This window comes from Apium graveolens, chromosome 9 (assembly GCF_009905375.1).
Source record: "Apium graveolens cultivar Ventura chromosome 9, ASM990537v1, whole genome shotgun sequence".
NCBI classification, from domain to species: Eukaryota; Viridiplantae; Streptophyta; class Magnoliopsida; order Apiales; family Apiaceae; genus Apium; species Apium graveolens.
This window is the reverse complement of record NC_133655.1, coordinates 267647329-267672803: the sequence shown is the minus strand read 5'-3', so window position 1 is coordinate 267672803 and position 25475 is coordinate 267647329. Positions and strand designations below refer to the sequence as shown.

Below are 25475 nucleotides of genomic sequence, written 5' to 3'. Positions count from 1 at the left end.
TTGATAATGCATATCCTAGACTAATTTGTAGCAGCTATGTATTATATTAACACAGTTTAGGTCATTACATAGTGATTAACTTGAGTATTGTACGACCTAGTAGCTTTCAAGAACATCAGTATTTCAATGCATGAGGTTAATTCTATTATTATAAAAATACCATTCAACTTTTATATATAATCCAAGTCACTTTAGATAAATATTCTGTTAACTTTGGAAACCTTTTTTTTGTAATATTTAATATACTCACACTCTTCCAAATTTTTTGTCTTTGTTTAATTTTCGTAACTAAATTTACCGGACTTTGACTTATTGTTATGTATAAATATGGCACTTCAGAAAGTCAACTCTCTTCAATCAAAGAAAGACTAAATCATATACAAGATAAAGTAGAAGTAAATAATAAAAAGGAAAAAAACTATAATTGCCAGCTCAGCTCGTACTGACATCAAGTTGCAAGATTTAGTTACAGAATAATGGATTGAGAAATACGATGTATCAGAGTCTTTATATAAGGTTATGTTTTTATTACTTACAACTTAAGGAAACATTTTGTATTGGTTATGTGAGTAAAATGGTAGTCGTCTTCTTTCTTTGTTAAAACTTCATTGAAACTTGATCAAATTTATGAAATTGACATGGTATCAGAGAGTTTTTGATCACTAATCTCTTCCGCATTTCAGTCATCGTCGTAAGATTTTTTTTATCTATGTAATTTATTATTCTTTACTTTTAAGTGCTAACTTGTTTCTTGTGTTAGTTGGTGATTTCGTTGCTATTTGTTGCGTTTTTCATCAATCATTTTGTAATATTTTCTTTGTCTATCAATTCCATATCCTTTTGTCTATCAAATCGTCTTTGATTTCATCTTGACATTTTATCAAACACTATGTATAAACAATCTTCGTATGCATCTGCTACTACTAATACAATATTCACCACAACTGATACACAACATCCTTACTATGTTCATCCTTTTGATAATCCTGGTATCAACCTAACTAATATTGTTCTTAATGAACACTATTAATCCCAATGGATTTGATCTATGGAATTAGCGTAATCCTCTAAACTCAAATTAGGTTTTGTTGACGGAACTATGGTAAACCTACTCAGGTTACTCTATTATCCTATTAGAATAGATGTAATCATTTAGTATGAGATTGTTAAACTCTATCAATTCTGAAATCAGGACCAGTGTTGTTTTTCTGAACACGGTTAAAAAACTTTGGGATGAATTGTCAATGCATTATGCTTAAAGCAATCTCCCAAAACTCTTTTCGCTTTGGAAGAAACGGTCACCATTTTCACAAGGCACTATGTCTGTTACTGCATATTACACCGAGTTTAAAACACTTACATATGAATTAAAATGCATTTCTGCTTAAGCGAGAAAGCACTTGTTTTGTATGCACTTGTGTAGTGAACACTTGTCTAGAAATCTATGATCACTCTTTGAATTTGATCTCGTTTCTAATGGGATAAAGTGATCAATTCCATCAATCAAAGGATAAATTATTCTAATGAAACCAGTTCCTAGTTTAAGTCAATGTTGTAATATGTTACTTGAGGAAGAAAGCCAAAGAGACTCCAATAATGGTAGTAGCTTTAACTCTGGGAATGTTTCTATGTCTGTTAAGCAGTATACTAGAACTTCTGGCGGTTTTTTTGATACTATAAAAAATAACAAGGTTGGATAGCCACCAGGGCAAAGGAAGACACCTAATGGCCCGTTTCTATATTGTGACAACTTCCACCTTAATGGCCATCTCAGAGATACTTGCTTCTGTCTTCATGGATATCCTTCATTGTATAAGATGTATGGAAAGCCTAAACCTAAGCCAAAGTATGATGGTAACAAACCTATGCTATCTACTCACTTAAGTACTACTCATAAAGGGAGTAACGGAGACAGCGCACCTCCAGTTGCAAGTGACATACAAACCAATTATGGATTGTCAAATAGTCAATATAAGCAACTCCTCAGTATGCTTTAATCTAGTCAAAAAGCTAATTCTCTTGGTTCTTCTTCTGCTTGACCAGCATCTACAAACTCAGTTAATGCAGGCCACTTCAATCTCAACGCCTTTGCATATACTTTTCACTACAGTAACAATGTGGTATTACCAGATAATGTTGATTATGTTACCACTTGGATATATTAGACACATGGGCCACATATCATATCACCACTTTCTTTCATCTATTGAAAAATCCTCAATTGTGTGACTCTGTCTCTTTATCTTTCTAATGGTCAAAGCGATCAAGTCACACACGGGGATTTAATTACTTTATCTCCTGAACTAAAGTTGCGTTAAGTTCTTTGTGTGCCTTCATTCACCTATACTTTACTCTATATTTGCAGATTTTTAATTGATTCTTTCTACCTTTACTACTCATGGGTGGTATTTTCAGATCCAACTTGGACACTGAAGATACCTACAGGTAAAAGTCATGTTGGACTTTACTTATTTTTCTCTCATCAATGTAATATCTCTACTATGATTATTAAGTCTATTGATAGTTTCTTATTTTCTAGATAACAGGAATATGATAAGTACACTATTCCTTGATATGATAATTTTTAGTTAGTTATGATATGAACATTAGCTTATCATAACTAACTTTGTCTCCTCTGTATAAAACATAACAATCAAGTTCTTTGTAATTCACTTTTTCTAAAATGTAATTTCAGCTTTAGTTGAGTCTTCATCTTCTACATTCTCTCTACAGATTTGTATCAGTTCTTCAATGGTGAATGTACAGGAATGTTAAAATGGTATCAGAGCAATTTCCGCAAAGCAAACACAACGAGTTATTATTTCGTTGATCGTAGCTGAAATCACGATCTCTTCTCTCTCGATCTCCCTCGATCTCTCTCTCTCTCTGCAAGATCTCTCTTGCTATTCGTGATTCTCCATAACTTCTTTTAATGAATAACGGTGTTTTCTCTTCCTTATCATGTGCATGATCTTTCAGCTTTTCATCATGTTCGCCATCATTTTCTTGATACAGCTTAGATCTACTTTTTCGATTTAATTGTTGAAGAAATTCTAGTAGTTTTTACCTTAATTGTGTCATCTTAATGTCATTTAAGCACACAAGCAATACGGACTCTTATGTTAATGCAGTTTTAGGTTTTAGTAACAACACTATGACTACACCTTCTGGATCTGTTGATCCAAATGATCGTCAACAACAACAAACCACACAGAATGATAGTGTTCAATCAATAGAGAATAACAATCATCCACTATTTTTACACAACAATGATCAACCTGGCATGATCTTGATTTCGAATAAACTTTTAGGTAGAGAAAACTATGCCACCTGGAAACGTTCTATGCAAATTTCTTTGTCTGCTAAGAACAAATTAGTAATCGTTAATGGAGTTTTTGTGGCTCCTAGTGTTGAGTCACCATTGTTTGCTCATAGGAAATGAGTAAATGATATGGTGATAACATGGATACTAAATACAGTTTCTAATGAAATTAGCAGCAGTATGAATTACATGGATGATGTTTGCAGTGTTTGGAATGAATTGAATGAACGGTTTGCTGTAGTTAGTGGTCATAAAATCTATGAGACTCAGCGTGATCTATTCAAACTAGAGCAAGGTACTGATTCTGTTGAACTTTACTTCCACAAATTAAAAAGTTATTGATTAAGAGCTTTGAACCTGTCATCAAATGTAATTGTGGTGCTATCAAAGAATGGGAAGCACAAATTAAAAAAACAAGCTTGATTCAGTTTCTCATGGGTCTGCATTCCAGTTTCACTGCTGCCAGAGGTCAGTTACTTATGATGAATCCATGTCCAACTATTAATCAAGCTTTTATGCTTCTCAAACAAGAAGAAAGAAAGAGACAAACTTATTCTACAGTTACTACTCTTATCTCTATGATGGTTAATCTTCCCAAGCATACTAATGCTACTAGCTTTTCTTCTTCCAAGTATTCTTCTAACAGGTTTGTTGTTGAGTGTTCTCATTGTCATGTCAAGGGACATACTAAAGAAAAGTGTTACATATTGGTTGGATACCCTCCTGATCATCCTTTTCATCCTAATAACAAAGAAAGAAGGAGAACTACCTACAATCCTAAATTTCAGAATCACCAGAAAGACAATTTATCTACTCCAGTCTCAGGTCAGGCTTTCCAAGCTTCCCAGATGTCAAGCAATGTTCAATCTCAAATGCAGGTTCAAATGGAAGCTTTACAAAATCAAATGCATACACTTCTTGAATCATTGAACAAAGATAAGACATCTACTGTAAATTTACAACCATCTTCTTACAATTTCTCTACTAATCTAGCAGGTACTGCTTTCTCTTTTCACTCTTCCGTGAACATTGCAAGAAATGTATGGATTATTGACACAGGAGCAACAAATCATATGTGTTGCAGTCTTGATTTCATGCATGATGTTATATTTTTAAATCCACCTTTATCTGTTAATTTCCCTAACGGAACAGTTGTTTCAGTAATACACATTGGTTTTGTCCCACCATATTCTATTTCTGTAGTGCTTAAGGATGTTTTATTCATTCCTTCTTTTGCCTCTAATTTTCTTTCTATCAGCAAATTATCTTCTCAATTAACCTCTTATGTATTTTTCACTCCAACTACATGTTATATGTAGGACCAAGCCCAGAAGGAGGCATTAGTTCTTCGTAGTATTTCAGGTGGTTTATATCAACATATCAACATTTCTCCACAATCCGCTATTTTAAATGTGTCACATGATAATTCGCATGTTCTATGGCATAAAAGACTAGGTCATGTGCCATTTTCAGTTTTATCAAAAATTTCAGACCTTAATGTACAACACTCTTCAGTTCCTTGTAACATTTGTCCATTGGCAAAACAATGCAAATTATTTTTTCCTTCAGGTCAATCTGAATCTTTAGCTTGTTTTAATTTGTTACATTGTGATGTTTGGGGTCCATACAGGACTCCCACTTGCAATGGTTGCAAATTCTTTTTGACTCTTGTAGATGATTTTTCAAGAGCAATATGGACTATCTTGATTCCTACTAAGCATCATGTAATTCAGTGTTTAAAAGATTTTTTTTCTTATGTTGAAAAACAATTTCATACTTCTGTCAAATGCATAAGAACATATAATGGTGGAGAATTTTTCAATAATGATCTGCTTTCTTTCCTTACTGCTAATGGCACAATTCATCAAAGTTCTTGTCCTAATACTCACCAACAAAATGGGAGAGTGGAAAGAAAACACAGAAATTTGTTAGAGATGACTAGGGCTCTCAGGTTCTCCTTCCTTAGTAGATAGTTTGACAAGAGGATCAAATGGTAAAGATAAATGTTTACAATCAAGCAAACCAGCTTCAACAAGAAGATCATAAATGAACTAAGAAGTTGACTTAGAAACAACCGGTTGTTTTCTGGAAAACCAATTAATGAGAGAAGAACCAAGCAATAGACACATGCCGGTAGTGCTCCGAGAAGTGTCAAGGCAAGCACCCCAGTCACTATCACAGTAAGCCTCTAGACGCAAAGAAGAAGATGTCGGATAGAACAGACCTTGAAAAGGAGAACCTTTGAGATATCTGAAAACCCTTTGAACATCACTGAGATGAGGAACCCGAGGAGCTTGAAGAAATTGACTCAAAACACGGACAATAAAAGCTATATCAGGCCTGGACAATGTCAAATATAATAATTTACCAACAAATTTTCTGTATAAAGTAGGATTATCCAACAAATCTCCTTCCTTAGTAGATAGTTTGACAAGAGGATCAAATGGTAAAGATAAATGTTTACAATCAAGCAAACCAGCTTCAACAAGAAGATCATGAATGAACTTATGCTGATGTACAAACAATCCAGCAAAATCTCTGTGAATTTCAAGACCCATATAGTATTTAGCAAGACCAAGATCCTTGATAGTAAATATATCATGAAGAACCTTTTTAACATGAGTTATAGCAGAAAGGTCATTTCCAGTCAAAAGTATATCATCCAAATATACTAAAGCAATGATAAAAGAACCATTAAACTTCATAGTGAATAAAGAATAGTCTGCAACAGTTTGGTGAAAACCAAGTTACAATAAAACAACCCCAAGCTTCTCAAACCATTGTCTTGAAGCCTGTTTTAGTCCATAAATGGATTTTAGAAGTCGACATGCCATATTAGGAATGCCATAGCAGGATGACCTTTGGGAATTTCCATGTATACTTCTTCAGGTAGATCACCATGTAAAAAGGCATTATTGATGTCAAGCTGATGAATATCCCAATTTTTAGCTGCTGCTAAATCTAAGAGAACTCTAACTGTTGACATCTTAGCTACAGGTGCAAATGTATTGTGATAATCTTGTCCCTCTATCTGAGTATATCCTTTCGCAACTAAACGAGCTTTGAATTTATCAATACTACCATCAGCCAAGTATTTGACTTTGTAAACCCATTTACAACCAATGATCTTTTTATCAGAAGGGACTGGAACAATTTCCCAGGTAGCATTGGTTTCAAGGGCTGTTAACTCTTTGTCCATAGCATCAATCCATCTTGAATAAAAAATGGCTTGATTATATGGGAAGGGTTTAGAAATGATATTTTGAGAATTAACAGTACAAGCAAATAAAGCAGGAGAAGTATTATAAAACTGATATTTGTCTTCATTAATTGGATATTTGTGTAACATAACACTATTTGCTTGTGACTGGGAAGGGACAATATGTGAAGAAGGGATAACAAAATCTTTAAACCAAGAAGGTTGAGCTCTATTTCTTGTGGAAACTCTAGTAGGAATATGCATAAGAGATGGAGAATCATTTGATTCAACAAAAGCATCAGATGATGAAGAGCCAATGTCAGGAGTGACATTTTAATCAGGAGAGGAGAAAGAATCAGATTCAGGATTAGCAAGAGTTTGATCAGGAAGATAGTCAAGAGGACTACTGATTGTTTCATGTAAAACAATAATTGGAGGTGGAAAAGGTAGTTCAGAATGACAGATAGATTGTTTAAATGGAAAAATGTCCTTATGAAATATAACATGTCTTGAAATGTCAAATGTGAAATGTTTTAGTGACTGGATCATAAAGCTTATAGCCTTTCTGATGCATAGGATATCCCACAAAAACTGTTGGAATAGCTCTTGGAACCAGTTTATCAGATGTGTGAATGTACATATAAGCCTGACAACCAAAAACCTTCAGATTACTATATATTGGCAATTCTCTAAACAATTTTTCATAAGGGCTCTTAAAACCTAAAATTGAATGTATAACTTTGTTGATAAGATGGGCTGAAGTGAGAAGATACCCCACAAAGAAACTGGTAGATTACCCTTTGTTGGATAATCCTACTTTATACAGAAAATTTATTGGTAAATTATTATATTTGACATTGTCCAGGCCCGATATAGCTTTTATTGTCCATGTTTTGAGTCAATTTCTTCAAGCTCCTCGGGTTCCTCATCTCAGTGATGTTCAAAGGGTTCTCAGATATCTCAAAGGTTCTCCTTTTCAAGGTCTGTTCTATCCGGCATCTTCTTCTTTGCGTCTAGAGGCTTACTGTGATAGTGACTGGGGTGCTTGCCTTGACACTTCTCGGAGCACTACCGGCATGTGTCTATTGCTTGGTTTTTCTCTCATTAATTGGTTTTCCAGAAAACAACCGGTTGTTTCTAAGTCCACTGTTTAGGCTGAACTTAGAGCCATTGCTGACACTACTTGTGAACTGAACTGGATGCTGTTACTTCTTTCCGAACTTCAAATCCCTCAATCCCCACCTATTTTGATTCATTGTGACAATCAAGCTAAACTAGATATTACAGCTGATCCTATTTTTCACACTAAAACTAAGCATTTTGCACTTGATTATCATTTTGTCAGGGAACAAGTCCAGGCCAAGCTTATTCACCCTGTTTATATTCCTTCTTCTCATCAATTGGTAGACATTCTTACTAAGAGTTTATCTCGTCAAGCTCACCTGCACCTGTTGTCCAGATTGAATGTACTTTCAGCACCTTTAATCTGAGGGGGGAATATTTTGTCTATTGATAGTTTCTTATTTTCTAGATAACAGGAATGTGATAAGTAGACTAGTCCTTGATATGATAGTTTTTAGTTAATTATGATATGAACATTAGCTTATCATAACTAACTTTGTCTCCTCTGTATAAAATAAAATAATCAGGTTCTTTGTAATTCACTTTTTCAGAAATGTAATTTTAGTTTTAGTTGTGTGGCGCCCCAAAACCCGGGGTCAGGAGTGTCGGAAGCCGCGCCATCTAAACTCACACAACTCACACTACAATATGTAAATACTCACACTTCACGACCCCACACTTATCACACACACACTTACAGGTTATTGTCTTGGAAACGAACCATCATAACTAGAGTAATTATTAACCATCAAGTGATATTTATTACAACCCAAAAGTAATTAATCTTACCGGGGAGTGACCTTTAGGTAAGGCTAGTCCGCTGGCCAAATATACGTTTCTTGTTTCTTACCTTACATAAGTCATATTTATATATAAGCCGAACTGTAAACAACTGAAAACTAATCCAGCTTATTTTGACTACCTGTGGTACAACACCAAATAATCTACGGAACAGTTGGCCATTTCCTACCCGTTTCCTGGCTGTGGTTCTCATGGCAGGCATCTTGATTCACTGTTGTGTTGTGTAAATTTAAGAAAACAAGTGTGAGCTATAATGCCCAGCATAATAATGTACAGTATGGAAATGACTGTATGATAACATCATATATGATAATTATGTTTTATTCGAAAATAGTTTTCCTTGGTGTTACACACCTTCCCATGAAAACAATTCTTTAAGGAATGTTAATATCCCGCAAATACCTTAATAGTAATCCCATCACCTAGGCTTGGGTTACGGTATTGCATCACAAATCCAATTGGAAGAATTAGGACATTCGTTGGAGCCACTGCATACGATGATCAGTCGTACTGCGATAAAAGTAACCTTTTCTACTATTAGAAGCACGATTTCCTTTTTATTATCGGTTATCACTCTGGCCGCATTCGGGCCTCTTCTGTGTCCATCCCTCTCAGGTACACACTTCGTAGATCCATAGGTACATATTGTACCGTCTCCTACGGAACCAGTAGTCTATCCAATACACGAAGTACTTGGATCCTACCCCTCCCTTGTCCTTTAGGAAATCCTATCGTATCTCGAGAACTCGAACCACATCGAAGTTCCTCCAAGCATTTTGCTTGTTGATAGCTTTACTGTATATATATATATGTACTTCTGAAAGTTTCGGAGCAAGTACTAAGGATGTGAGTTGACCGTTGTCAACAGATAATCAATAAGGGGAAAAAGTTTCTCCTTGAAACTATATTCAAAATATTAATAAGTCGGGATAATATTCACCGACGATCTGAAATTATTCGAATGATATTCCGAAATCAGAAAGTGTTTTAAATCAGGATCTATGATTTTTAAATCAATAATAAACCCTTTAATAAATAATTAAATGATAATCGATAATAATCAAATCTCGAATGAGTTTACTCTCTAAAATATTTATTTAAAATAATATTCCTCAACTAGTTTGTGTCTACATAATTAATAATCTATAATGATTAATCGGGTTTGAAATAAATCAACGTTGGAGTATACTACTCCCATAATAAAGGAATACGTATATAATATTCATTATCTGAACAATAAAATAAAGTTGAGGGAATATGATCGTTGGGAAATTGTTTTAATAAAAGTTCGAGGTATTTTAATGTTTCGAAAGTGGACGATGAGTCTCTTTTAAACCGTACTACTATGGACTTATAACCGTCCTATAATATCTCCCGAATGATTTCCGGGTTTCATTTTAAATCCCGACCGAGTCTCGGTCTTATATAATATGTCACGCTTAAAGCGGAATAAACATTTCACGATATATACTATATCGTACAACATCGCTATATTATGTGAAAATTCAACAACTACATATCATGGCAAACATGGTATTTATGCGATGATAGTAAAACAATCCTTTCACAACACAACAGTAAAAATGGAGTGAGGTTCGTAAACTTGTCTGGGTATCTTGAGGTGGAGGATGCTCTAGGTTCCGCTCGGAAATCTATAACCATAAACACATTTTATTTCGTTAGATTCCGTTCTAATTTACGGCAACTCGCACTCATGCACTACTTATTATGCACCCTCTCAACTCATACTTCCCTTAACATTCCTTTAAGTCATATTTATATTATGGTCACTTCATTTTTTTCTAAGTATCGTAGGTTCATTCTCATTATCATCGTCCGCTCCGCTTATGGATTCTTATCTTACGGTTTCTACTCGCGCGGTCTCGGCTCCGACATTTTTATAAAATTGAGAAATCATTATTTTCAATTGAAATTTTTATGGCAGTTAGGAAACTCAATATGTTACTCTCTGTAAAAAAATTCATGATTTATGAACACTTTTAAGTCTATCCTTTATATTTTCAAAATTCATAATTCGTAGCAGTTTTTGTCGCGTAAATCACTTTTACTAAAACGGCCATAACTTTTGATCCGTAAATCGGAATCAAGCGATTCAAGTGCCTAAACAATCCTTATAAAATTTTCTATCCTAAAAAACGTTATTTTTAAAGAATCTACAGTTTACAACTTCGGTACTTTCTGCAGAAACTTAAAGTTACGATTTGTTGGTTTTAACGAAGTTACGTTTATGATCGGGGTTTCGTTTACGCCCTAACTATTAACACAACCACCAACAATCATCATATCATCATCAACACAAAAACTTCTCTCAAGAACATCATGTTCTTGAGGCAACAACAACCAACCTTAAATCTACTTAACTTAATCATCAAGATTTCATCAATAACACCCATTACACTAGGTTTACTACCACATACTAAATGGATCTTTAAAATGAATCTTAAATAAAGTTGGGCAAAAGATTTTTACCTTTCTTTAAAGCTTGAGATGTGTTCTTGAGGATGGTGGAGGGTTGGAAGTGCTTGGTATGATTTTTAGAACTTAAAACCACCATTGAAATCAAGAAACCAAAGAGAGGTTATTATTCACACTATTCACTAGTGAGTTTCTTGAATTTATTCAACCCATCAAACCTTGACAAAAAGAGATGAAAGAATTTTCTTACCTTAGTTTAGTTTCTAGGAGGCTTGAGAATTAATTGGGTGATTTTACAAGAGCTAGAACTTGGAGATTTGAATTTGATTTCTTCCCTTTTTGCATTAGGGCCGAATGGAGCTTCCAAGGGGGTATTTATACTCCTCTTGGTTGCTTCTCTTGGATGCTTTGATAGGTTGCTTCTAGGAAGGTGAGGTGATATCTTTCACTTGATTTTATTCTTCCTAGTATAGCATTCTAGGTTTATTCTTTGTAGCAAATATTGGGGACAAATCTTTGTAGCTTGCTAGCTTACAAGCTAAAGTACAAGGTTAGCTTCCTTAGCACACTATTTTGCTAGCTAGCTTGTTCATCCTATGGTTAGCTCACTATTTGATTAAGTAACCATGGTTACTTCCTTACCATGGTTTAGTTAGTGCGTTACGTTTATTTAGTCGTTTACACGTTCGCTCGGTTTCTTAAACGTTCTTCGTAATACTTACTCGTAAATGGTTCGCGATGTAATTCCTTTCGTATTTATTCCTTATATTTTTATTTATCCTACTTGAATATAAATTCTTAGGATTTTAATCTCGTAATTATATTGTGATTCCCGTAATCCTCGATAAGTCGTAAATACGGTCATTTTTCAAAGTTCGTTTTCTTCGAAAACTAATAGCGTTTACATACACTCATTTGGTACGTATAGTCGTAATATCAATTCCGAAACTCATTTTCTCATGCACTATATAGTGTGGGCTCAAAAGTTTTTCCCGTCTGTCAGGGTTACTATTCATTAAACGTTTTACAAGGTCTCAAAAATTCGAGTTATTACAGTCTTCCCCTCTAACAAGGATTCCGTCCCGGAATCAATTAGAAAATAAGTGGGGATATCTATTCCTCATTGCGACTTTAAGTTCCCAAGTTGATTCCTCAACATTTTGATTTCTCCATAAGATCCTAACTAGTTTCACAGTTTTGTTCCTCAGCACTTGTTCTTTCTGGTCCATTATCCTTACTGGCTACTCGATGTAGGTCAGGTCTGGTTGTAAATCCACCTGCTCGTACTCTATTACATGTCGTGCATCTGCATGGTACTTTCTTAACATGGACACATGGAACACGTTGTGTACTTGTTGCAAATTAGGAGGCAAGGCGAGCTCGTAAGCTAGAGGTCCTATTCTCCTCAAAATTTCAAAGGGTCCTATGAATCTGGGACTCAGCTTCCCTTTCTTTCCAAATCTCATCACTCCTTTCCACAGAGATGCCTTCAATAGCACAGAATCTCCTACTTCATATTCCCTATCTTTCCTGGTCTGGTCGGCGTACTTCTTTTGTCTGTCCTGGGCTGCTACCAGTCTTTTCCTGATGAGTCCTACCATTTTTCTGGTCTCCAACTTCATCCCAACACAGGAGAGGGCGACATCTTCTAATGTAAAGAGCTTCATACGGGGGCATTCATATGCTAGCGTGATAGCTATTGTTGTAAGCAAATCCGATCAGGGGTAAATGGTCATCCCAATTTCCTTTGAAATCAATGGTACATACTTGTAGAATATCTTCTAGGGTCTGAATAGTCCTTTCGCTTTGTCCATCAGTCTGGGGGTGGTAAGTGGTACTCATGTTTAGACTGGTGCCTACCCATTTCTGGAAACTTCTCCAAAATCGGGAATTAAACCTTGGGTCTCTATCTGACACTATGGCTACAGGAACGCTGTGTCTTACTATAATTTCCTTCAAGTAAATATCTACCAACTTGTCTACGGTGTATCTTTCGTTGATTGGTAGGAAGTGTGCGTACTTGGTCAATCTATCTATGATAACCCATATGGCATCGTGATTGATCTTTGTTCTTGGTAAGCCTGTCACAAAATCCATGGCTATATGCTCCCATTTCCATTCCGGAATTTCTAGGGGTCGTAATAGTCCACTAGGTCGCTGATGTTCAGCCTTCACTCTCTGGCATGTCAAGCACATGCTGACCCACTCTGCTACTTCTCTCTTCATGATAGGCCACCAATAATATTCCTTAAGGTCGCGGTACATCTTCGTATTTCCTGGGTGGATTGAATATCTAGAGTTGTGCCCTTCGTGCAGCAGCTCATCGTTTAACTCTTGCATATTTGGAATTCAAATTCGGGTCGCATACCTCATGATCCCTTTCTCGTCCTTCTCGCATCTTACTTCTTCACCGGTCAAGGTTCCTCTTTCTTCATTCATCTTCTTTTCCTGACATATTCGTATCTTTTCAGTCAGCTCTGGCACTAGCTTAATCTCAAATAACCCCTCTGTTCCCCTACCGGTCATTCTCACGTTAATTTCCATCTTCTCAAATTCCTTAATCAACTCTTCCGATGTCATTATCATCTTGAGTCTTTCCTTCCTACTAAGAGTGTCAGCCACCACGTTGACTTTGCCCGGGTGATACAAAATTTCACAGTCGTAGTCTTTTATCAACTCTAACCATCTCCTCTGTCTCATGTTTAGTTCCTTTTGGGTGAAAATATATTTGAGGCTCTTATGGTCAGTGTAGATCTCACATTTCTCACTGTATAGGTAGTGTCTCCAAATTTTCAGGGCAAACACAATGGCTGCTAATTCTAGATCATGTATAGGGTATCTTCTCTCATATTCCTTCAATTGCCGAGAGGCATACGCTATAACTTTGTCGTGTTACATTAGTACACATCCTAATCCTTTAAGCGATGCGTCGCTGTATATCACAAACTCTCCCTTTCCATCGGGAAGAGCGAGCATTGGTGCTGACACCAGCCTTCTTTTCAGTTCTTGAAAACTCTCCTCACATTTCTCTGTCCATACAAACTTTTCTGCCTTCTGGGTAAGTCTAGTCAGTGGACCAGCTATCTTAGCAAAATCTTGCACGAATCTTCGGTAATATCCTGCTAAACCCACAAAACTCCTAACCTCTGTTGGGGTAGTTGGTCTTTCCCAATTGAATACCGCCTCTATCTTGGCAGGGTCAACTAAAACTCCTTTGTTACTCACCACATGTCCTAAAAACTGAACTTCTCTCAACCAAAACTCACATTTTAAGAACTTGGCATACAATTTCTCATTCCTCAAAATTTCTAAGACTATCCTCAAATGTCCTGCATGTTCTTGCTCTGTCTTTAAGTAGATCAGAATATCATCGATAAAAACTATCACACATATATCCAGGTACTTTTTGAACACTCTATTCATCAAATCCATAAAGGTTGCGGGTGCATTGGTTAACCCAAACGACATAACTAAGAACTCATAATGTCCATACCTAGTGCGAAAAATAGTCTTTGGTATATCTTCCGGTTTGATTTTCAACTGGTGATATCCTGTTCTTAAATCTATTTTGGAAAAATGTACAGCTCCTTTGAGTTGATTGAATAGGTCATCAATTCTGGGAAGAGGGTACCTATTCTTAATAGTCAGCTTATTCAGCTCTCGATAGTCTATGCATAATCTCATGCTGCCATCCTTTTTCTTTACGAACAGTACTGGCGCTCCCCATGCCGACACTGTGGCGCCCCAAAACCCGGGGTCGGGAGTTTCGGAAGCCACGCTATCTAAACTTACACAACTCACACTATGATATGTAAATACTCACGCTTCACGACCCCACACTTAACACACACACACTACAGGTTATTGTCTTGGAAACGAACCATCATTACTAGAGAAATTTTATTACATCCCAAATATAATTAGTCTTACCGGGGGTGACCTTTAAGTAAGGTTAATCCGCCGGCCGAATATACGTTTCTTATTTCTTATCTTACATAAACCATACTTATAAATAAGCCGAACTATAAACAACTGAAAACTAATCCAGCTTATTCCGACTACCTGAAGTACTGCACCAAACAATTTACGAAACAGCTGGCCATTTCCTACCTGTTTCCCGGTTGTGGTTCTCATGGCAGGCATTTTGATTTACTGTTGTGTTGTGTCAATTTAAGAAAACAAGTGTGAGCTAAGATGCTCAGCATAATAATGTACAGTATGAAAATGACTGTATAATAACATCATATATTATATATATGTTTTATTTAAAAGTAGATTTCTTGGTGTCCCACACCTTCTTATGAAAACAATTCTTTTAAGGGGGTTTTATAACCTGCGAATACCTTAATAGTAATCCCAACACCTAGGCTTGGGTTACGGTATTGCATATCAATTTCAATTGGAAGAGTTTGGACATCTCACAGGAGCCACCGCATACGATGATCAGTCGTCCTACGGAAGTAACCTTCTTTACTAGTAAAAGGACGAATACCGTCATCTCTCGGGTATCACCCTGGCCGCATTCGGGCTACGTGTCCCATTTTCGGGTATGCACATACTTCACAAGTTCTTGAGTACACAAAGTACCTTCGCCTGCGGTACCTTTGGTAGCCCATCCAGCACACGTAGTACCAGAGTCTACCCCTCCATTGTCCTTCAACAGAATTCTATCAATCTCGGGAACTTGAACCACATCGAAGTTCCCCAAGCGTTTTGCTTGTTGATAGAGATAGTTTATCTTTTTAAATATAAGTGTACATATATGTATATATGTACTTCCGAGAATTTCGGAGGAAGTACTAGGGATGTGAGTTGACCGTTGTCAACAGATAATTAATTAGGGGAAAAGTTTCTTCTTGAAACTATATTTAATATAACAATAAGTCAGAATAATATTCACCGACGATCTGAAATTATTCGAATAATACTTCTAAATTAGAAGGTATATCAGGATCTATGATCTTTCAACCAATAACAATCCTTAATAAATAATCATTACTTAAATAGTAGTCTGTAAATAATTTAAATGATAATTAATATTAATCATACATCGAATGAGTTATTCTCTAAAAGATTTATTTAAATAGTATTCATCAACTAGTTTGTGTTTACATAATTAATAATCTATCATGATTAATCGGGTTTGAAATAAATAAATGTTGAAGTATACTACTCCTATAATAAAGGAATACGTATATAATATTTAATATCCGAATCAATAAAATATAGTTGAGGGAATATGCTCGTTGGGAATCATTTTAAAAGTTCGAGGTGTTTTAATGTTTCGTAAGTGGACGATCAGTCCCTTTAAAATGTACTATTATGGACTTATATCCGCCCTATAATATCTCCGGAACGATTCCCGGGTTTTATCTTAAATCCCGACCGACCCTCGGTCTTATATAATACATTACGCTTAAAGCAAAATAACATTTCACGATATATACTTATCGTACAACATCGCTATATTATGCGAAAATTCAAAAACTATGTATCATGGAAAACATGGTATTAAAGCGATGATAGTAAAACAATCCTTTCACAACACAACAGTAAAAATGGAGTTGGGGATTGTAAACCTTCCTGGGTATATCTCGAGGTGAAGGATGCTCTAGGTTCCGCTCGGACATCTATAACCATAAACATATTTCGTTTCGTTAGGTTCCGTCCTAACTTATGGTAACTCGCACTCATGTGCTACTCATTATACACCCTCTCTATTCATACTACCCTTAACATTTCTTTTAAGTCATAAACACTTTATGGTCACTTCATTTTCCTAAGTATCTTAGTTCATTCTCAATATCGACGTCGGTTCCGCTTAAGGATTCTTACAGTTTCTACTCGCGCGGTCTCGGCTCCGACATTTTTATAAAATTGAAAAATCATTATTTATACTTGAAATTTTTATGACAGTTATTAAACTCCATATGTTACTCTCTGTAAAAATTTCATGATTTATGAATACTTTAAGTCTATCCTTTATATTTTTAAAGTTCGTGATTCGTAGCAGTTTTTGTCGAGTAAAACACTTTTACTAAAACGATCATAACTTTTGATCCGTAAATCGGAATTAAGCGATTCAAGCACCTAAACGATCCTTATAACATTTTCTATCTTAAACAAAGGTTATTTCTCAAGAATCTACAGTTTACAACTTCGAGACTTTCTGCAGAAACTTAAAGTTATGGTTTGTTGGTTTTAACGAAGTTACGTTTACGATCGGGGTTTCGTTTACGCCTTAACTATCAACACAACCACCAACAATCATCATATCATCATCAACACACAAAATCCTCTCAAGAACATCATGTTCTTGAGGCAACAACAACCAACCTTAAATCTACTTAGCTTAATCATCAAGATTTCATCAATAACACTTAGTAAGCTAGGTTTACTAACACCCACTAAATGGGTCTTAAACATGAACCTTAAATAAAGTTATGACAAAGATTTTTACCTTTCTTGAAAGCTTGAGATGTGTTCTTGAATATGGTGGAGGCTTGGAAGTGCTTGGTATGATTTTTGGAACCTAAAACCACCATTAAATCAAGAAACCAAAGAGAGGTTACTATTCACACTATTCACTAGTGAGTTTCTTGAATTTATTCCACCCATCAAACCTTGATAAAAAGAGATGAAAGATTTTTCTTACCTTCGTTTAGTTTTCAGGAGGTTTGGGAAATAATTGTGGGATTTTACAAGAACTAGAGCTTGGAGTTTTGAATTGCAATTTCCCTATTTTCTTCAAAATAGCTGAATGGGAGCAAATGGGGGTGGGGGGTATTTATAGCACTTGGTTGCTTCTCTTGGATGATTTCTAGGTTGCTTCTTGGAAGGTGACTTGATATCTTTGCAAGTTGATCTTTATTCTTCCTAGGATAGCTTAGGTTTATTCCTTGTCTCCAAATCCATGGACATATCTTTGTAGCTTGCTAGCTTACAAGCTAAACTACAAGGTTAGCTCCTTAGCACACTATTTGCTAGCTAGCTTGGTCATCCTAGGGTTAGCTCACTATTTGATGAAGTAACCATGGTTACTTCCTTACCATGGTTTAGTTAGTATGTTACGTTTAATTAATCGTTTACGCATTCGCTCGGTTACTTAAACGTTCTCCGCAATACTTATTCGTAAATGGTTCGCAATGTAATTCTTTTCGTATTTATTCCTTATATTTTTATTTATCCTAATTGAATATAAATCCGTAGGATTTTAATCTCGTAATTATATTGTGATTCCCGTAGTCCTTGATAAGTCGTAATTACGGTCATTTTTCAAAGTTCATTTTCTTCGAAAACTAATAGCGTTTACATACACTCATTTGGTACGTATAGTTGTAATATCGATTCCGAAACTCATTTTCTTATGCACTATATAGTGTGGGCTCAAAAGTTTTTCCCGTCTGTCAGGGTTACTATTCGTTAAACGTTTTACAGGGTCTCAAAAATTCGAGTTATTACAGTCTTCCCCTCTAACAAGGATTCCGTCCCGGAATCAACTAGAAAATAAGTGGGGATATCTATTCCTCATGGTGTCTTCAAGTTCCCAAGTTGATTCCTCAACATTTTGATTTCTCCACAAAATCCTAACTAGCTTCACCGTTTTGTTCCTCAACACTTGTTCTTTCTGGTCCATTATCCTTATTGGCTGCTCGATGTAGGTCAGGTCTAGTTGTAAATCTACCTGCTCGTACTCTATTACATGTCGGGCATCGGCATGCTACTTTCTCAACATGGATACGTGAAACACGTTGTGTACTTGTTTCAAATTAGGAGGCAAGGCGAGCTCGTAAGCTAGAGGTCCTATCCTCCTCAAAATTTCAAAGGGTCCTATGAATCTGGGACTCAGCTTCCCTTTCTTTCCAAATCTCATCACTCTTTTCCACGGAGATACCTTCAATAACACAGAATCTCCTACTTCATATTCCCTATCCTTCCTGGTCTGATCGGCGTACTTCTTTTGTCTGTCATGGGCTGCTACCAGTCTCTTCCTAATGAGTTTTACCATTTCTCGGGTCTGCTGGACTAACTCTGGTCCTAATAGCTTGTGTTCTCCAACTTCATCCCAACACAGGGGAGAGCGACATCTTCTCCCGTAAAGAGCTTCATACGGGGGCATTCCTATGCTAGCGTAATAGCTATTATTGTAAGAAAATTCTATCAGGGGTAAGTGATTATCCCAATTTCCTTTGAAGTCGATGGCACATACTCGCGGCATATCTTCTAGGGTCTGTATAGTCCTTTCGCTTTGTCCATCAGTCTCGGGGTGGTAAGCGGTACTCATGTTTAGTCTGGTACGTACACATTCCTGGAAGCTTCTCCAAAATCGGGAATTAAACCTCGGGTCTCTATCTGACACTATGGCTACAGGAACGCTGTGTCTTATTACAATTTCCTTCAAGTAAATATCTACCAACTTGTCTACGGTGTACCTTTCGTTGATTGGTAGGAAGTGTGCGGACTTGGTCAGTCTATCAATGATAACCCATATAGCATCGTGATTAGTCTGTCCTAGGTAAGCCTGTCACAAAATCCATGGCTATGTGTTCCCATTTCCATTCCGGAATTTCTAGGGGTCGTAACAGTCCACTAGGTCGCTGGTGTTCCGCCTTCACTCTTTGGCATGTCAAGCACTTGCTAACCCACTCCGCTACTTCTCTCTTCATGTTAGGCCACCAATAATATTCCTTAAGGTCACGGTACATTTTCGTACTTCCTGGGTGGATTGAATATCTAGAGTTGTGCCCTTCATGCAACAGCTCGTCCTTTAATTCTTGCACATTCGGAATCTAAATCCGGGACGCATACCTCATGATCCCTTCCTCATCCTTCTCGCATCTCACTTCTTCATCTGTCAATGTCCCTTTTTCCTCACTCATCTTCTTTTCCTGACATACTCGTATCTTTGCAGTCAGTTCTGGTACTAGCTTAATCTCAAATAATCTTTCCGTTCCCTTACCGGTCATTCTTACGTCAATTTCCATCTTCTCAAATTCCTTAACTAATTTCTCCAATGTCATTATCATCTTGAGTCTTTCCTTCCTACTAAGGGCGTCAGCCACCACATTGGCTTTACCCGGGTGATACAAAATTTCACAGTCGTAGTCTTTTATCAACTCTAACCATCTCCTCTGTCTCATGTTCAGTTCCTTCTCAGTAAAAATATATTTGAGGCTTTTATGGTCAGTGTAGATCTCGCATTTCTCACCGTATAGGTATTGTCTCTAAATTTTTAGGGCAAATACTATGGCTGCTAATTCTAGGTCATGCGTAGGGTATCGGCTCTCATATTCCTTCAATTGTCGAGAGGCATACGTCATAACCTTGCTGTGCTGCATTAGTACACATCCTAATCCTTTAAGTGATGCGTCGCTGTATATCATAAACTCTCCCTTTCCATCGGGAAGAGCGAGCACTGGTGCTGACACCAGCCTCTTTTTCAGTTCTTGAAAACTCTCCTCACACTTTTCCGTCCATACGAACTTTTCTGCCTTCCGGGTAAGTCTAGTCAGTGGACCGGCTATCTTAGAGAAGTCTTGCACGAATCTTCGGTAATATCCTGCTAAACCCATAAAACTCCTAACCTCTGTTGGGGTTGCTGGTCTTTCCCAATTGGATACCGCCTCTATCTTGGCAAAGTCAACTAAAACTCCTTTGCTACTCACCACATGTCTTAAAAACTGAACTTCTCTCAACCAAAATTCGCACTTCGAAAATTTGGCATACAATTCTCATTCCTCAAGATTTCTAAGACTATCCTCAAATGTTCTGCATGTTCTTGCTCTGTCTTTGAGTAGATCAGAATATCATCTATAAAAACTATCACACATATGTCCAGGTACTTTTTGAACACTCTGCTCATCAAATCCATAAAGGTTGCGGGTGCATTGGTTAATCCAAACGACATGACTAAGAACTCATAGTGTCCATACCTAGTACGAAAAACAGTCTTTGGTATATCTTCCGGTTTGATTTTTAACTGGTGGTATCCTATCCTTAAATCTATTTTGGAAAAATGTACAGCTCCTTTGAGTTGGTCGAATAGGTCGTCAATTCTGGGAAAAGGGTACCTATTCTTTATAGTCAGCTTATTCAGCTCTCGATAGTCTATACATAATCTTATGTTGCCGTCCTTTTTCTTTACGAATAGTACTGGTGTTCCCCATGGTGACACACTGGGCCTTATCATTCCGTTATCTAATAATTCTTGCAGTTGAGAAGCTAGTTCTTTCATCTCAACTGGGGCTAACCTATATGGGGCCTTGGATACTGGTGTCGTCCCTGGTGCTAACTCTATAGCAAACTTTATTTCTCTGTCAGGTGGTAATCCTGGTAAGTTTTCTGGAAATACATCCTCGAATTCGTTTACTATGGGTATGTTCTGTATATTGGGGACCTCCTTCTGGGTATCTATTACATAAGCCAAATAGGCCTCGTTACCTTTCCTTAACAATCTTTTTGCTTGAAACATGGTCAAAAATTTATGGTTCTGTCGTTGACCTTTAAACACTACTTTTTATCATTCTGCACTCTTATCTTAACTTTCTTCTGTTCACAATCTATTTGCGCTCCGTTACTGGATAACCAATCCATTCCTAAGATTACATCAAATTCCCCTAACACGAATGGTATTAAGTCGACCTCGAAGATCTTCTCTTCTAATTTCAGCTTGCACTTAGGGTATATTTGATTTACAGGGATTATTTCCTTGTTTGCTATTTCCACTCGTAATACCTCACGTAAGGGTATGGCATTAAGTTTTAACTTGCTAGCAAAATCTTGAGATATAAAAGACTTGGTTGCTCCAGAATCAAATAGGACATTTGCATGTTCGGAATTTAACAAAAGGGTACCTGCTATCACGTTAGTGTTTCGGAAAGCATCCTGAACAGTCATGTTGAAGGTCCTAGCGGCTGGAGGCCGGTTGGATGCAGCTCTACTCATTCCTAAGGCTGGGGGCTTCAACGTTGGGCAATCCATCTTCATGTGTCCTACCTTCCCATATTGGAAACACGTTAATTTGGGCGGGGTACAACTGTTGGCAAGGTGCCCGATTTGGTCACACAGGTAACATCTCAGAGGGGCTCTTGTCTGGTTACACACTCCACGGTGCCTCTTCTTACAGGTTTGACATTCTGGTATTGGGGCACGTGGTTGACTATGAAATGTTGCCCTAGATTGTCCGCCGCCCTGGCCAACGCTCTCACTTGGGGTCTTTCTGAATACGGGGCCTCTTGTAGGTTGGGACACCGCTCCCCTGACGAACCTACTTGGAAGGCTCCTGTTTCCGGTTCCTATTCCTTGGCTTTCTATCTTCCTCTTCCTATTCTCATTTTCTTTCACAGTCTGCTCACTACCAGCTTTAACAATCGAGGCTTTCTGTACTAAGGTGGCATAGTCTGTCAGCTCTAACACTGCTACTCGGTTCTGTATCCATTGTTTCAGACCAAGCTGGAACCTTCACGCTTTCTTTTCTTCGGTATTCACAAACTCAGGCACAAATCTAGACAACTCAGTAAATTTGGCCTCATATTCTGCCACGGTCATCTTATCCTGTTTCAACTCCAGAAACCTAATCTCCATCTGGGTTTCCATAAACCTAGGAAAGTACTTGTCTAAGAACAGTCGGGTAAATCTATCCCATGGGATCGCAGCATTAGTTTCTAGGTTTCGTTTGGACTCCCACCAATAGTTAGCTTCTCCTTTCAACATGTAAGAAGCGAAAATGGTCTTATGTCGCTCCTCAACTCCTAGTATCTCGAAGAACTTTTCTATCTCTTTGAGTCAGGCCCGTGCTTCAACGGGGTCAGCAGATCCTAGAAACTCTGGGGGTTTGAGGGATTTGAAGGCTCTAAAGGCAGTAGCTGCAGTCTGTTGGGCAGCATGGGGCTGTGGTGGAATGGGTTGTTGGTTCAGATTTGCTCTCAGCAGTTCCATAAATTCATTTATGGGGTTCCCTCCCTGTTGGGTATCCTCAGCCTCTTCTTCTACATATTCTTCTTCATCATATTCATTATAGTTTATGTCTTCTTCACTTTCCTCATTTACTACTGGGTCACCTCGTTGTTGGTTAACAGACTCTGCGGGCTGTGCCCTGGTTCCTCTTCTACGGGGTGGCATTATTCTGATAAGGAAAATTGGTCACATGATTATAACAGTTAGGTTATTTTATTCATATATAAGCATGTCATTTATTACTTAACAGGTTTTATAAAGTGCATTAATATAGACATCAATTCTTTAATAACTGCTTCGATATATATTCATAAGATCTCCCAATTATATCTTGGGGATGAAACAACTAGCCGAGTTCATACATGCCTGATTACAATCTATCACTGCTAGTTCTAAATACTGAAATGAAAATACATAAGTCGTGTACCCTGAAAGGCTAGAAACGCTATCTACTACTAGCAATCCTATCAAAATTGGTGACAAGTCACTCAGCCTTCTTCAAGGTCTACATCTAGTCACTAATCTCTCAGTCACTATCACTGCGAGTGAGGTCACGCACCCTCCTCATCGCTCCTGCAATCATCATCTCTGCATCGACTATCGGGATTTATCCTCCCACTGATGTCATCCTCATCTGAACCCTGGTACGGAGCTCGATCCCATCGATCTCTCTACGGGCTATGGCTGGGGAAGCAGCTCTGAAATCTCCGGGGTATCCTAGTCGGGGGGCTCTCTCAGTTGTCAGTGCCTGGCATAACTAAGCAATGCGGGCAGACGCCGCTGTGATCTCAGCGTTAAACTGACTCACTACCCAGTCGTGTACGGCTACATGCATGGTCGTCGGTGGTGGTAGAGGTGAATCTGGGTCGCTAGAGGATATGTCATGGACCTCATGGAACTGTGCACGTATCGCCTCCTCATCATCGTCATCAGTATAGGACATAAGGCTCTGGATCCCTAGGAGTGGTGTAGGAGAGCGAATAGCCTGGTGTGGGTACATCTCTACATCTCTCCATACTACGCCATTAGCTACGGGGACAGGAAGCTCAGTCTCCTCCTTTAGCACATCCTCAGTAGGGTCATCATCTGAATCATCAATGGGTGGGCTCTCTGGCTCGGGAATAGGGTTATGCTCAGGAATCATGACATCATCAACAGGGTCAACCTCCCTCCTAGGATCCACTGGTACCTGACACAATAGGCAAGGTGTTACTAACTTAGAGTTGGAATTCCCTTGAGGGTAAAACAGTCAAGATTACCCGTGTAGTCCGACGACGAACTCGACTTGAGCTCTAATTGATTGTTTTATTATTCTTAGGTCTACATATTTTATATTCTATCGTTTCCAAGATTTGATAACCTAAGGCTCTGATACCATTTTTGTGGCACCCCAAAACCCGGGGTCAGGAGTCTCGGAAGCCACGCTATCTAAACTTACACAACTCACACTACGATATGTAAATACTCACGCTTCACGACCCCACACTTAACACACACACACTACAGGTTATTGTCTTGGAAACGAACCATCATTACTAGAGAAATTTTATTACAACCCAAATATAATTAGTCTTACCGGGGGTGACCTTTAAGTAAGGTTAATCCGCCGGCCGAATATACGTTTCTTATTTCTTATCTTACATAAACCATACTTATAAATAAGCCGAACTATAAACAACTGAAAACTAATCCAGCTTATTCCGACTACCTGAGGTACTGCACCAAACAATCTACGGAACAGCTGGCCATTTCCTACCCGTTTCCTGGCTGTGGTTCTCATGGCAGGCATCTTGATTCACTGTTGTGTTGTGTCAATTTAAGAAAACAAGTGTGAGCTAAGATGCTCAGCATAATAATGTACAGTATGAAAATGACTGTATAATAACATCATATATTATATATATGTTTTATTTAAAAGTAGATTTCTTGGTGTCCCACACCTTCTTATGAAAACAATTCTTTTAAGGGGGTTTTATAACCTGCGAATACCTTAATAGTAATCCCAGCACCTAGGCTTGGGTTACGGTATTGCATATCAATTCCAATTGGAAGAGTTTGGACATCTCACAGGAGCCACCGCATACGATGATCAGTCGTCCTACGGAAGTAACCTTCTTTACTAGTAAAAGGATGAATACCGTCATCTCTCGGGTATCACCCTGGCCGCATTCGGGCTACGTGTCCCATTTTCGGGTATGCACATACTTCACAAGTTCCTGAGTACACAAGGTACCTTCGCCTGCGGTACCTTTGGTAGCCCATCCAGCACACGTAGTACCAGAGTCTACCCCTCCATTGTCCTTCAACAGAATTCTATCAATCTCGGGAACTTGAACCACATCGAAGTTCCCCAAGCGTTTTGCTTGTTGATAGAGATAGTTTATCTTTTTAAATATAAGTGTACATATATGTATATACGTACTTCCGAGAATTTCGGAGGAAGTACTAGGGATGTGAGTTGACCGTTGTCAACAGATAATTAATTAGGGGAAAAGTTTCTTCTTGAAACTATATTTAATATAACAATAAGTCAGAATAATATTCACCGACGATCTGAAATTATTCGAATAATACTTCTAAATCAGAAGGTATATCAGGATCTATGATCTTTCAACCAATAACAATCCTTAATAAATAATC

At 37.6% G+C, this 25475-nt stretch overlaps 1 long non-coding RNA gene across 1 annotated transcript; it reads left to right on the top strand.

Moving 5' to 3' along the window:
* Window positions 1-511: 511 nt before the first annotated feature.
* On the top strand, window positions 512-4885 carry LOC141683037 (uncharacterized). Its single transcript, XR_012560077.1, has 3 exons — window positions 512-691; window positions 2366-2445; window positions 2734-4885. It is a non-coding gene; the product is annotated as an uncharacterized LOC141683037 (long non-coding RNA).
* The last annotated feature ends 20590 nt before the right edge of the window (window positions 4886-25475 follow it).